This window comes from Erythrolamprus reginae, chromosome 3 (assembly GCF_031021105.1).
Source record: "Erythrolamprus reginae isolate rEryReg1 chromosome 3, rEryReg1.hap1, whole genome shotgun sequence".
NCBI lineage: Eukaryota > Metazoa > Chordata > Lepidosauria > Squamata > Dipsadidae > Erythrolamprus > Erythrolamprus reginae.
This window is the reverse complement of record NC_091952.1, coordinates 157,428,009-157,443,240: the sequence shown is the minus strand read 5'-3', so window position 1 is coordinate 157,443,240 and position 15,232 is coordinate 157,428,009.

Genomic DNA, 15,232 nt, shown 5'->3' with positions numbered 1-15,232 from the left:
CAGTGCAACAATAATCCACACAAGACTTGTTGGGCTCACCACAATAACAACAAAGCATGAAATAACTGGAAAATTAGTTCTAAAGGAACTAGCAACGAAAGAATTTTTTTTAAAAAAATTCAGGTTATTTATTAAATTCTAAGAGTCTTTACCCATCTGATGCTCCAACACTGGAGGTTTTTAAGAAGAGGTTAGACAACCATTTGTCTGAAGTGGTACAGGGATTCCTGCCTAAGAAGGGGGTTGGACTAGAAGATCTCCAAGGTCCCTTCCAATTCTGTTATTCTATTCTATTTGATCCAGCAGATTGGACATCAGTGTTCCCTCCAAAAACAAACCACCACATAGTCTTTTCCAAGGCTGCGCAGCAGAGCCGGGCAGTGGAGTTGTGAGGGGGGGGGAGCGGCAAGAAAAGTGTGGAAAAGTCTTCGGCTGGTCAAGGTTTTTTTTCTTGGAAGGTTGCACGCTTGCATGCGCAAGCTCCCCATTCCACTGCCAGCCCACCATGCGTCTATAGGACTGTGTGTGTGTGTGTGTGTGTGTGTGTGTGTGTGTGTGCCCTGTGGGGGAAAAGCAGTGGTTGTTCCCATTGCTCCGCTGATGGTGCTGCCCAAACCGGAGTTGTTGCCTCACCCTTTGTCTGCCTTTCTCTTTAAAGCTCGCGGCAGAGTGCTCAGCTTCCCCGCCCCTCGAGGCGCATGGTGGGCTGGCAGTGGAACAGGAAGTTCGCGTGGAAGACAGGTACAATCCCCGCCTCCTCCCTCAAGGCTGTCTCAGGGCGAACTTCTGTGCCGTACCATGTGCCTCTGGAGGGGGGGGAAGGCTGAGCGCTCTGAGAAAGGTGAAGAGAGGGTGAGGCGAGAGCTCCAGTGTGGGCAATGCCATCAGCCAGCGACGCTCAATCTTGGGTCAGCCCAACTCCATCTCCTCCAGGTCTTTTGCTCGGTTTCTGTCCCTTTCCTGATGTGTCCGCTCTCCCCTCCCTTCTCCTCAGCTGAGTTGCCTGGAGAGATCGCACATGCACTTGTGTGTAATTCCCCCTAGGCTTACTTCTGAGTTGATCTGCTGCCGAACTCTTGGGAAGTGGCAAAAATCGAGAGGGGGGCAAAGGGCGAGAGGTCGGGGCAGCGCGCAGTGGGGCCCTGACCCAAGCCTCAGGCCCTCGTTGCTAGGGGACACCGAAAGATTCCTGGGATGGGAGAATCCAATACAATTATCTAAAGGGAACAAAACTGTAATTTAACCCATAAACGGCAACATGGAGGGAAAAATTATGGTGGGTCTTCCTCACTTGTACCTAATCAAAGCACAATCCTGATCTTTTAACGTCTTCCCAGCCCATAAGTGACATGGCTTTAAGTCTTCATTATGGTACCTACATTTCAATAGTATTTTATTCAATTTTCATGGCCCGCAAGCATTTAAAGTGTTAGATAGCGTTGCTTCATTACCTCTTAGTTAAGTTAGATGCCCACTCCTGAATGTTGCTTGGGGGCTACCGTAGCAGCTAGTGCCGCAAAGAGCTGAGGAGGAATCGGGGCTGAGCCTTGGAACTGCCCTCGAGCAGCCTTGTGGAGTTTTGCAGAATTTTTGGATTTTAAAGTGTTGTATCCTTGTAAATAGTTTGGTTCCGTGTAGAAACGCTGTCTGAGCGAGAATCAGGAAGTCGCTCCTGATTGGCTCAGACGCGGCTGCTCTCTCTCTGGCAGGAACCGCAAATGTATAAAAGAAGCGGTTTCTCCCAGGTAGAGCAGACGGTATCCGCTGAAGTCACTTACCTGACTGAGCTGAAATAAAGGAACCGTTCTCACCTAACCCTGTCTCTGGGTTTACTTCACTGGCGGCGACGGACAGAAGAACCACGCGTGCAGAATGAACAACCTACAGATCGGCCGGGCTCCTGAGTTCTTCGACCCGGAGAAATCCCCCTGGGACGCCTACATAGCCAAGTTCGAGATCTTCCTCGAGGCAGCGGGAATAAGGGACGCCGACGCCGAACGAAAGCGGGCCATCTTCCTGAACTACTGCGGTCCAGAAATCTTCGACCTCGCCCAGACACTCACCGATCCGCTGCCAGCCAAATCCGTCGCTTGGGACGTCCTGCAAGCCAAGCTCAAGAGCCATTTCAAGCCAACGAAACCACACGTCGTTTTCCGGCACCAATTTTCCAGAATGGCTCAGCTCAAATCGGAATCCATCAATCAATTCACAACGCGACTTCAAACGGTGCTTGCAAAATGCAAGTTTGATAACCCGGAAGCTCGCCTCACCGATGCCTTAATCTTCGGCATGAGAAATGCCACGGTCAGGAACAAACTCCTCACCGAAGACGAGCCGACCCTACAGGCAGTAATCAAGCTGGCTCAAACCGCAGAGGTCGCTGACGCTGCTGCCAAGGAACTGAAGGAGCACGACAAGCGGGAGGTCATCGCCAAGATCGACTCCACGTTTTCCCGCGCCGAGGCCCCAGACGACCTCAGCCCACCAGCTCTCAACGAGGACAGCTGTTTCCTGCTGCAACAGGACCAGCCAAGACATCCCAGGTACCCTCGCCCCGTCGCCCCCTGCGCCGGCTGCCGAGGAAACCATCCGCGCCAACGATGCCCTTTCCGGGACGCCATTTGCCGCCGCTGCAACCGACGCGGCCATATCGCAGAAGCCTGCAGAGCAGCTGTGCCTGAAGAAGCCTTCTCCACCCCGCGTCCTCAGCGTTTCCTGAATCAAACACCTCAACCACACGAAAACCGGTCCTTCCGGTTTTCCGGCCGCAAGAACTACCCAACCGCTAACCGCGACTACTCAAGAGGTAACAATCAATTTTCCGTGAATAACACGGCAACAAAAAATGGGGGCAAAATTGTAATTTCCCTGCTTTTGAACAACAAACCATGTTCTATGGAACTTGATACGGGGTCTAAATACACCATTATGCCGTGGGAAAAGCTTAAACTGTATATGCCTAACCTCTCCAAATCTGAGCTAGTACAAACCTCGTTGGTAATTAGAGATTTTCAAGGGGGAATAATTCCTGTTTTAGGCCAAGTGAATGTACCTATCGTGTTTAAAAATGTTAAATGTACCCTACCAATGATTGTTGTTACAGGGGCTAAACACTCCCTCCTGGGGTTGGCTTGGATGGAACCTTTGGGAATTGAAATTTCTGGTATTTGTACTGTTAACTGTGATAGCATGCCTAACTTTTTACAAGAATTCCCAGAAGTGTTTAGCCCCACCTTGGGATCGTATAAAGGGCCCCCTATCTCGTTTTCTATTGACCCCAAGGTCCCGCCTTTATGGCTCAAACCTCGCAGGGTACCCCTTCCGCTCCTCCCCAAACTAGACCTACAGCTGGATAAGCTCATAAGCCAAGGCATTTTAATTCCTGTAGAGCAGGGGCCATGGGAAACACCCATAGTCACGCCTCTGAAACCTGATGGCTCCTTAAGGGTTTGCGCTGACTATAAATCTACGCTCAACAAAGCCCTCCAACATCACCCTTACCCCATTCCTGTGGTACAACAGCTCCTTCACTCCCTGGGGGAAGGAAAAAGGTTCGCAAAAATCGATTTAGCGCAAGCTTACCAGCAGCTCCCTGTCGATGAACCGACAGCACGCGCACAGACAATTGTAACCCACAGGGGTGCCTTTAAATGTACCAGATTACAGTTTGGAGTAAGCATAGCCCCAGGGATATTCCAAAGCATAATGGAACGGTTGTTATCAGGGATTAAAGGGGCCATTCCCTATTTTGATGACATCTTAATTGCAGGGGAAAACCAAGAGCAGCTCAACAAAAGAATAAGGGAAGTACTTCAGAGACTGCAGGACAAAGGGCTAAGAATCAAACCTGACAAATGTGTGTGGGGAACCAACAGTGTAGAATTCCTAGGTTATAAAATCGATGGGGAAGGTATCCACCCACTACTGAAAAATTGAGAGCCATTAGAGAAGCCCCAGAACCACAAAATAAGACAGAATTGCAAGCCTTTTTAGGCCTTCTTAACTTCTACTCCGTCTTTTTAAAACAGAAGGCAACAGCAGCAGAGCCTCTACACCGTTTGCTCCAGAAAGAAACCCCTTGGACATGGGGGAGAACTGAACACGAAGCCTTTATACAAATTAAACAGTTGCTAACTTCTAAAAGTGTGGTAGTCCAGTATAGTACTTCGCTACCCATCAGGCTTACATGCGATGCTTCCCCATATGGCGTGGGAGGGGTCTTGGCACACGTTTTGCCAAATAATACAGAGGCCCCAATTGCCTTCTTTTTGAGAACAATGACCAATACTGAGAGGAATTACAGCCAATTCGATAAGGAGGCTCTAGCTTTAGTGGCAGGAGTGAAGAAGTTCCATAATTACCTTTTTGGCAGGAGTTTTGAATTGGTTACCGACCACAAGCCCTTACTAGGCCTCTTAGCCCCCAACAAACCTACTCCCCCATTTATGTCCCCAAGGTTAATCAGATGGGCCCTTTTCCTCTCAGGATACCAGTACGAGCTCATTCATAAAGGGGGTAAAACCATCAACCATGCAGATGGTCTCAGTAGGTGCCCCATGGCAGAGTTAGTAGAGGACCCTGCTCCATCTGCTGATGTCCTAATGATAGAACTTGAAGACAACCCACTAACCACTGCAAGGGAAGTGGCTGCACACATGCAGCAAGACCCAATCCTAAAAAAGGTGGTAAACTGTGTACTTAAGGGGTGGCAGAACGACTCTGTGGAACCTGAATTGTGTGATTTCAAAACCAAAAGACTAGAATTGTCATATGTGAAAGGTTGCCTGTTGTGGGGTGATAGAGTAATCATTCCTGGAAGTCTAAAGACCAAAGTACTCAAAATGTTACATGTGGGCCATCCTGGGATTGTCAGGATGAAGGGCCTAGCTAGGGGGCACTTATGGTGGCCAGGTTTGGACACTGATATTGAAAACTGGGTAGCCAAATGTGATCCATGCCAAGAGTCACGGCCTAGCCCCCCCAAAACAACTCCAGCAGAGTGGGAACAACCGGCAGGGCCGTGGTCCAGGGTCCATATTGATTTTGCAGGGCCAGTGGGGTCACAATACTTTCTAATAGTAGTTGATGCATTTTCCAAGTGGGTGGAAATCATAGCAATGAACAATATAACTACAAGTGCCACCATTAAGGTTCTGCGCCGTTTGTTTGCCACCAATGGTTGTCCTGATATCTTAGTGTCTGACAATGGGCCCCAATTGACAGCCAGGCAATTTGAATTGCTCTTAGATAATTTAGGAATCAGACATGCGCTCATCTCACCTTACTCACCCTGGGCTAATGGTTTGGCAGAACGTTACGTTCGGGTGGCAAAGGAAGCATTACGCAGATCAGGCCCTGGAGATGTACAACAGAATTTGGACCAGTTTTTGTTAACCCAGCATATTACCCCAAACTCTCACACGCAGATAAGCCCTGCTGAGATACTGATGGGAAGGAAACTGAGGTCCCCCCTGGATAGGTTACACCCAAGGTTTTGTACCAAAAATCCTATGTATGTGAACCCTGAGAGACAAATGTATTTGGGGCAAAATGTTTTTGTAAAGAATTTTGATGGGGGTATAAATTGGAGGAAAGGAAAAATTGTACAACAGACCGCTCCAAAAACATACATTGTTAAGTTAGAGGATGGTCGAATGTGGAAGCGGCACATTGACCATGTACGTAAGCGCATGGGAAACTCATCGGAACAACCCGCTGAAACAGATTCTCCCACTTTAACAGACTGTAACGCGCAACCCGATTTAATAGACTGGCAAATGGACTTATCGGGTCAGGAAGGATCCTCCAGCGACGCCGAACCATCTTCATCCTCCGAGGTCGGTCTTGTGCCGGTCAGATCAACCCAGCAGGCCGGAGCCCAAACCAGGCCCCAGCCGCACCGGGAAAGCGCAAACGAACCGACCTCCACAGTCGGCAGCGAGGACTCAATTGAACTGCGCAGGTCGGAGCGAACCTCGCGAAGACCCAGCAGATTGGAGGACTTCGTCACGTGGCTTTCGTGATTGATGTATCCTGACTAAGGAGGGAGGGGTGTTGTATCCTTACAAATAGTTTGGTTCCGTGTGGAAACGCTGTCTGAGCGAGAATCAGGAAGTCGCTCCTGATTGGCTCAGACGCGGCTGCTCTCTCTCTGGCGGGAACCGCAAATGTATAAAAGAAGCGGTTTCTCCCAGGTAGAGCAGACGGTATCCGCTGAAGTCACTTACCTTACTGAGCTGAAATAAAGGAACCGTTCTCACCTAACCCTGTCTCTGGGTTTACTTCATAAAGGGCTTAATTTCACAGATGATTTGGTGAAACCTGAGCACCTAGAGGCAGTAGAAAAATTTGAAGTCAAGATAGTGATTTATTCAGTCACTTACCCAAAATCTGGTAAGAATTCTGTAATATATGAACAATGTATATTTAAATTTTACACTGTGACTAAACTATCTCTTTGGGAAGTTTTATTCTGCCCCTCTATATGTTTCAAATAACATATCTTGTTATAAATCATTCTGCAATTAGTAGACATTAATGATTAAAGGGCATATAATTTGGCAAATTAAAAAAATATTATCTAAATAATTCTCCCATGTTAGCATCCTCCGCTGAGCAAGGGAATTCTGCATAATTCAAGTCTTGCTTTCAAGATTATAACCAAGTAAGGATCCCCATTCTGGAATGGGAAAACCCTACTCAGAAACAAAAGATTTAACTTCTTCCTTTGCTTTGGCCCAAGAGAAAGGAGGAACTTATTCTGTACTACAACTTGATGCTCTTTACTACCGGTATTCACCCCACAATTTTCTCTGACTCACATTTTTAAGCCAGAAAAAATAAGTCATTGATAGCTACCTTCATCTCTTGCATTCAAGATCTTTTTAGACAGGAGTTTCAAGGATAGTTTTTCTGAAAACAGTGCTTTTTTTCCTCTAGTATTATTATTATTATTATTATTATTATTATTATTATTATTATTATTATTATTATTATTATTTTAAAGAAGAGGCTTAGGTGATTTCCACCTAAGCAGGAGTTGGACCTTTCTTATTTATTCTCTTTGCAAGAAATTCCACATTTTTATCTTGTGAATAGATAAATTGGACTATGTTAATTTAGTTTGTAATTCTATACATGTTTTGCCTTTGTCAGTTCTCCACCTTTCACAAATAAATGCATCTATTTTGGAATCTGAAACTTCCTTATTGAAAACAGATATTTCTTATTAAAGCCTTGCTTACAGAACAGACATCATATTGCCCCCAACAATCTGGGTCCTCATTTAACTGACCTTGGAAGGATGGAAGGCTGAGTCAACCAAAGATGTTTTGCCCCTTGAACAAGCATCTTTAAGACTCATTTCTCTTACCTGCCCAAACTCATCCTGTAGTCTGGGCAGTGCAGAGAACTCAGCGTAGCTCCCAAACTCTAGGTCAGCTTTCTGGAAAACACTGCAGATCACGGTGTGCTCCAAGCACGATATGATCCAGACCCAATCAGCTCTTTGAAAAGTTTATTGCTTTCCAAGTGCAACCCATGTAAGATACATTTCAGTAGGTACACAGAAATGAGAGAGACCTGGAAGGAGAGAATGAGAGAGAGGGTGAAAGAGGGAAAAGAGAGGGAGAGAAGTGGAGAGAAAGAAAGAAAAGGGAAAGAGAGGGAGGAAAAGAGAAGTGGAGAGGAAGGAAGGAAAGAAGGAGGGAAGGGAGGGAGGGGGGGTTATGACCTTGGCCGCCGTTTCATATTTATGACTGTTGCTGTGTCCTGAGGTCACGTGACCCCATTTTGTGACTGTCTCACAAGCAAAGAGAATGGCAGACTGTGGGGGGAGAAGCCAGATTCACTTAACAACGGTGTTTCCAACCGATCCATGCCCAGGCATGAAAATGTGCCGCTCAGACATTATACTTTTCCGCTCACACTGAAAAAAAATTAGAGACAACATTGTTGGACATGATGCAAATCCTGTCAGTCAAGAGTATTTATTTGTAGGAAACTAGAAGACGGGCTTGTTTGATTTATTCCCTGCTTTCTCCCCCTTGAAGATCAGATTATGATTTTAAAAACTTGACTGGGCCTGAGGTTCAGAATGTTTTAAGGACCCTGTTTCTTGGCTTTACTATTAGTTGGTTACCTATTTTGCCTGATGCACCATTATTATTATTATTATTATTATTATTATTATTATTATTATTATTATTATACATGCCTTTATAGCATTACTGTTTTTATTGTTTAACTGTTTTATAATTTTAGAATTGTAAAGTACTCAGAGTCAATTATTTGTGATAGGTAGCTGTAGGAATTGAATAAATAAGTACAAATTAATATTCACTGAAGAATGTTCTTTGATCTTCCCATACTGAATATGTGGGTAACTAATAAAGTCCCTTATTTTAAGAAAATTATGGTGAGCCATAATCCATTGACAAATAACTATTTGCCTGATGCAGGATGTAATTGTTTCATTTCATTTCTGTGATAAGAAGGGAGGGGAAAAAAGATGTTTAGAATATTAGGAATAGGAAGAATATGCAGTAAACACATTTCCAAATGGTGGAGATAGTTCAAAGATTTAAAACTGGAAGAAATGTATCCACTAGCTAACTATAGACTGGGATTATGTTGCAAAAACTACTAAATCTTAACTCTACTTTATTGAAGCAAGCTATTCCCAAACAGTGATTTAACAATTTGAGTTATTTTAACAAAAGAGGGGAAAAAAGAAAGAAAACAAAACAGAAGAATAACTAGAATTCAGATTATGGATTAATAATAAAAACGGATCAACACAAAAGCACACCAAAAATCAACTTTCTTTGATGTTATTAAAGGAAGGGAGGCAATCCAGAAGCATGGAAAACTGAAGCTTATGTTACAGCTTAATTCTATATCTAAACCAGACCAATGTACAACATGCCCCACAGTTGCAAGCCAAACTATAGAAAATCTTCTTTACGCTGTCCATCTATCCGTCTATCATCCTGATGGCAAATCTATCACACACGTGCCACATGTGGGCATGAGAAGCCATATCTGCTGGCACAGAAACCATTACCCTAGCCCAGTTCCAGCATGCATGTGTGCACCAGCCAGCTGATTTTTGGCTTGCACAGAGGCTTTGGGAGAGCATTTTTGGCCTCTGGAGGACCTCCAGGGTGGTGGGGAGGCTGTTTTCATACTCCCCAGGCTCCAAGAAAGCCAGGAAATGGGAGACATCATGCACACATGTGCAGAGTGGTGGGATACGTGGGGGGCATTGAATTATGGGGGTGGGTGTTCGGAGAAGGGCGGCATACAAGTCTAATAAATAATAATAATGATGATAATGATGATGATGATGATGATAGTGTGCACACTTGTGCTTTTAGCACCCGAGGATAAAAGGTTGTCTGTCTGTCTGTCTGTCTGTCTGTCTGTCTGTCTGTCCATCTGTCCGTCCGTCCATCCGTCCATCCATGCATAGTTCCCTCTAAGCTGAGCAGTGAGCAATCGCTCACTTAAAAATCATCATCAACTCAGAGTTTTCCAAACCTGCCCAGAAGCCGAGAGGGAAAGAGTGAGAGGGAAGGAGAGAGAGAGGAAGAGAGGAAGAGAGAGAAACAGATAGAAAAAAGAGAGGAAGGAAAAGAGAAAGAAAAAGAATGGGAGTAAGGAAGAGAGAAAGAAAATCAAAATCTAGTTTGAAACTAGCTCAACTATTTAAGTGGCATTTTGATATTGATAGAGTTGCCCTATTATGAGCTCACTGTTATAGACACACAGTACAGTATTTTATTTTGAAATTCTCTGAGGCAAAACAGGGTGGGTTTTTTGTTTGTTTGTTTGTTTGTTTGTTTGTTTATTTATTTATTTATTTATTATTTCTGTGCCGCCCAGTCACGAAGGGACTGCCGCTCAGACACTATACTTTTCCGCCCACCCTCCCAAAAAATTAGAGGGAACACTGCATCCATGTCTGTCTATCTATCACTGGAGAAGCACTCGCTCTATTTACTCTTGTATAAGCACATAGATACAGAATTCTAGCTGTGCTAGAATGGTTCCCGTAGGCTTAAAAACCTCAGATGCAAATTAAGACTGGTTATCATGTGGAGATTCTATGTATTTCAAACAGTGTGGATTACAAATTACAGTTCCGAACTCTCTCAAGGGAAAAGCTAATTTTTAAAACACATACAATAGCAATGTTTGCTCATTCTGCTTTCCCCATGACATTATATGAAAGCAATTTAGAAAGAATAACATTGGTCGTCTAGACATACACTGGTGGATTCCCCAAAGCTGGAATTTAATTAAGTCAACGGAATTTCTTGGAAGAGGAAATCACTATTTTACTCTGGTTTGTTATTAAAGATACAGCTTTGTGTGAGGATCTCTGTTTTTGAAATCTGATATTTAGTCAAAAAAGAGGAGAGATTGTCTTGGGGATTAGAACACATATGTTGCAATTTCTAAGAATTATACTTTTATTGGAAACAGATGGTGAAACTGAATTATGTTTTGTGTTTGTTAATAGAAAGCAATGGAAGGGTTGGGGTGGGGAAAGAACCTTTCTGCTTTTCTTGTTCTTTTAGTAAATCTCTAGAGTTTTCCACTTCTGTTGCATACTCAGCTGTACTTTACACTTAAAACACTAGAAGGCTAATTTGAAATTGACTTTTAAATTATAAAAGGGAAAGATACTTTCAGATTAAGGTCAGTTCTTCTGATGAGATGGAAAGCAAAGAAAGCAGTAATAAGTGGGAAGTATATTAAGCAAAAGAATAAAACAAAATAGAAAACGTAATGCTTCTCCAGTAATCTACATTTAGAAATTAAAGGACTGCTAGCAAAATATGATAAACTCTGAAAACTGAAAAATAATTAGATATCCTGGAGATTGGTACAATTTCACTGCAGCTTCTATATTCCAAACACAAATGCTGTGAGTTTGATAACGAGAATTTTATATTAACTAATACACAAAAAGGCACAGTAAAATTGGCTCATGAAAGCAACCTAAAGGTCAAATAACTATTAGCACTGATAATAACAATACTGAAATAGTAAGATTATTAAGAGATTTTTATATACAGTATATCCCAAAATCCAGCACCAAGGGGATATTAGAACTAATTAAATAAATTGGAATATTGGCTTTATCAACAAGACATTCATTGTTTAGACTAACCATTCACAGAATCTGACTTAACAACAGCTTTCCAAAATTTTAAAAATAAAGTAAGAAGTCACCCTGACCAGATTAATTTAGTAATATTCTATGAAGAAATGTCTAGAATTAAAATAGTATAATTCTAGAATTTTTAGAAATATGCAATCTACTATAGCAAGGAAGAAACTCACTCCTTTATAAAGAAAAGATAAAATTACACTTAAAGCCAAAAATATCTATAGGTTATTTATATAGTTTATTGTATTGTAAATTATAATCAAAATTAATAGTGAATTATTTATTTATTTATTTATTTATTTATTTATTTATTTATTTATTTATTTATTTATTTATTTATTTATTTATTTATTTATTTATTTATTTATTTATTTATTTATTTATTTATTATTTGGATTTGTATGCCGCCCCTCTCCGAAGACTCGAATTATGCCAGGCTAATTGTAACTATAATTATTCATTCAGATCAATTTAGCTTTTTTCTTAAAAGAATTACATCTAGTCCTATCTTTAAAATAAATTTCAAAAACAATTTTGATACTTTTCTAATAAAACATCAAAACAGGGAAGTCCCTTTTCTTTTACTGTTTATTTTAATCATCAAATTGTTGGCTCTTGTACTTCATGCAAATGATCAAATGCAGGGAATTAACACAGTGAAAATTATTTCTTGATATATGTATACAGTATATTTTTGCCAATGGCATATTCATAAACACTTCCAAGTCAATAACAATTACCTTGAGGAAAAACAAGAAGGTACAAAATTTTTCTAAGCATTTAAAATAATATAGTAGCAGAAAAGGTGACATCATTTTCAAAACTAATGCATTTTTTTCAATTTCTCCTGATAGATACTTCCAACAATTATTTTTCTAACTGTCACAAACATTTTTTACTGAAAACCCAAAGAAGCTTTTGCAAAAATCAACTGGACTTTCTTGGGTTTGAAAACCTTTCACTTTTCATCCAATTGCTTCTTCATTCTAATTGATGGTGGTAAATGCAATAATTTATATTCTTGCACTCACCTAGTCATTTGCATTTGTTTTTTAACACATATCTGATGGTTAGTATAAGAAACAAAATTGCTAAATAAACAAGTCATTAAGTTTTGGTTTATACCAGCAAAAGTAGACATTGTCAAACAATGAAAACATATTTGAAAGGAAAAAAAGAGTTTCACTGGTGTTCTGTTACAAAATACATTATATGTTATGTTACAATTTCTTGAACAAAGCAGTAGAATCCAGTACTGTATTTAGCAATTTACAGTTTGCAAAGGGAAATGCAGATTTGGGCCACTTTTTCATCTACAGGGGTTCTCAAAGTTTTTGAACAAGGGACCAATTCACAGTTGCTCAGACTGTTGGGGGGGTCAGGACTGGCTAGGTGGGCATGGCTTGGTGGCCCTGTGACTGGGTGGGCATGGCCAATTTAGCAGTTCATTAAATAATATACACAAATTAAATTTTAATTTGTTTTCCTTCTGTGTTTTATTTGCTTTTATTTGACTTTTCTTTTTACTAAATATTTTTTAAAGTTGTTTAGGAGTCTAGTGGTCCACTTCAGAAAACTCAGTTTTTTTTCTCTCTCTCCTGAAGAAGTTGAGAAGTTTTCACTCCAGTCCCACAGGCAAGTAAAGTAGGGAAATTCTGATTGATTCCCTGCTAGATTGGCTCCCTATATAAAACCCCTGCCTTTTGTATACTGCTGTTGGAAGTCATTCCCTGTAACTAATAAAGAGATGAAGTCACTCCACCAGTCTCCTGTCTCTTCAATATTGGAACACAACTCTCTCCCCCCCCCCTCCTTCTCCCCTGGAATAGCAACAAACCTTGCTGAAATCCATTCCATTCCAATTCCATCCTATTGATATTGTTTTTGATGTTGCCATTCTATCACATCACATCCCTTTCTATTCTTATTCCCATTCCATTGTCTCCTAGTTCCATTCCATTCCATGTTCAAACACTTTTAACTGTTATATATCAAATGAAAGAAAAGCGTGCTAGCAGATGGGGGTGGGGAAGGGAAACCTGGACAGGGAATATTTGATGGATGCAAAGATGAGACTGGCTTCTGCAGGATCCCCTTCAATCCTGGCAGTGCCCTGGGATATCACGCTGAATTCTATTCCATCCCCATTCCCAATCCATCCTATTTCTATTCCATCCTGCCCTTTGTTGATACCCGCCCTGAGTCCAGGGATGGCTGAAGCCCAAGCTAAAAAGTGAATGGGGGGTAATGTTTTCCCCTCTTGGGGCCCCTGTGAACCCCATTTTTGCCTCCCCAGCCCCCAGAAGCACTTTACGAGGCAAAAAAGGGCACACACATCATGTGTTTACTCCCTGCCCCCAGAAGCAGTTTCTCTGGCGAAAGAGAGGGGTGGAGGCCCCCGTGCATTGCATTTGTGCCTCCCTGGTCCCCAGAAGTACTTTCCCAGGCAAAAGAAATCTTACCTTCCAGTTGCCATTCGCGGGGCTTGCTAACATAAGGCTTGCATTCAGCTAAAGGGTAGGGCCGATGCGTGGGCGGAGCAATGTGGGTGGGGCAGCCCCATGATGCTGCACAGGCTGCATTAATGGCTTCAGCAGGCTGTACTTTGAGGACCCCTGATCTACACCTTAGTAGGACAAGATGCCAACTCACTAAGTTCCAGTTAATAGCATAAGTACCCAATTCTAAGGAGAGCTCTGTTATGGAGAATCAATTCTACTACATATTGTTTACAATATATAACAATATGCACTTAACAATATGGACGTATAGTAACTGATGCTTTGGCATGCTCAGAATCAGCATGCTGTTCTCAGCTTTGATGTAGATGACATGTAGTGGCATAATCAAAAATTATGGAAATTAACCAACTTGGGTGGGGGGGGTGTTCCTGCCCTTTGAAACAGAAAATGCTCAAACAGAAATGATGTTTTTGTTGTAGAAAGCCCAACTTTTTACAAGTCAAATGCCCAGAGACTAATATAGCTCCTGATTGATTGGGAAACAACGGACCCAGTTGGAATTGTAGGCTTTTTATCTTGTTCATTTATTTTGTTTTAATATTAAGAAATAAGAACTTGATGAAATACATTGTCATTCACCTAAATCTACACACACACACACACACACACACACACACACACACCCTAATGCCAGTTATAAAAGTTTTGCATACCGAAAGAATCAAGCTAGACTCACTACCAAAAAGTGATACGTTTGCTTGCTGTTCTGAACATTGATTTTTCTCAGGATAAGCATGGAAATAAGTTCCCACTCTATAATGCCATTCTTAACCAATATCCAAATCAACCCTTCGCTAACCTACGCCATCAATGTATTCCCTCTAGTATTCCATTAATCTTTACTTGTCTTCTGACTGAATCCTTCCTGTCCAAATATCACCTGCTCATCCCTCTCAGTTGTTTTCAGTGAATGAGCTGACACAACTCTTACACTTTTGCTATTGTAAAGAACTGGAAAGATGTGGCTCAGCATATGGGTACTGGAAAGATGTGTCAGCCCTTTGAAGTAGTACAGACAAGACACCAATACCATGACAGTAACACAATTCTGCAAATTTGAAATCACATTTCCCTTGCTTTAATTTCCAGATTAAATGTATTGTCATCAAATATGCTATATAGTAGATTTCAAAAAAATATGCATCTTCCTAAGCTTTTGTCCATATGTATTGTTATTGATTCTGAAACAGTGGGCTATATTTACAAATTTTATAAGAATCTTCAGGAAGAGGTTATCTGTCCTGTTTTAAAATCCAAACCAGGAAGAGATCCTTCAGACTAATTAAAAGGGTTACTTACAAAGGAAATGTCTTAATATTAAAATGGCAACAGCCTGTTTTAATTATGGCTATAGAGCAAGATATTTAGTTTTTTAAAAATAATCAGTTGGTGTTTTAAATTGATTATGTAATATTTGTTAAACATTTGTTACACTGTTTTATCTAATGGCAAGATTAGATCATATTTGTAACTTGCTTTTGGGACTTTATAATTGATTGATTGACATTTTTATATCTGGTAGAGAAACAGT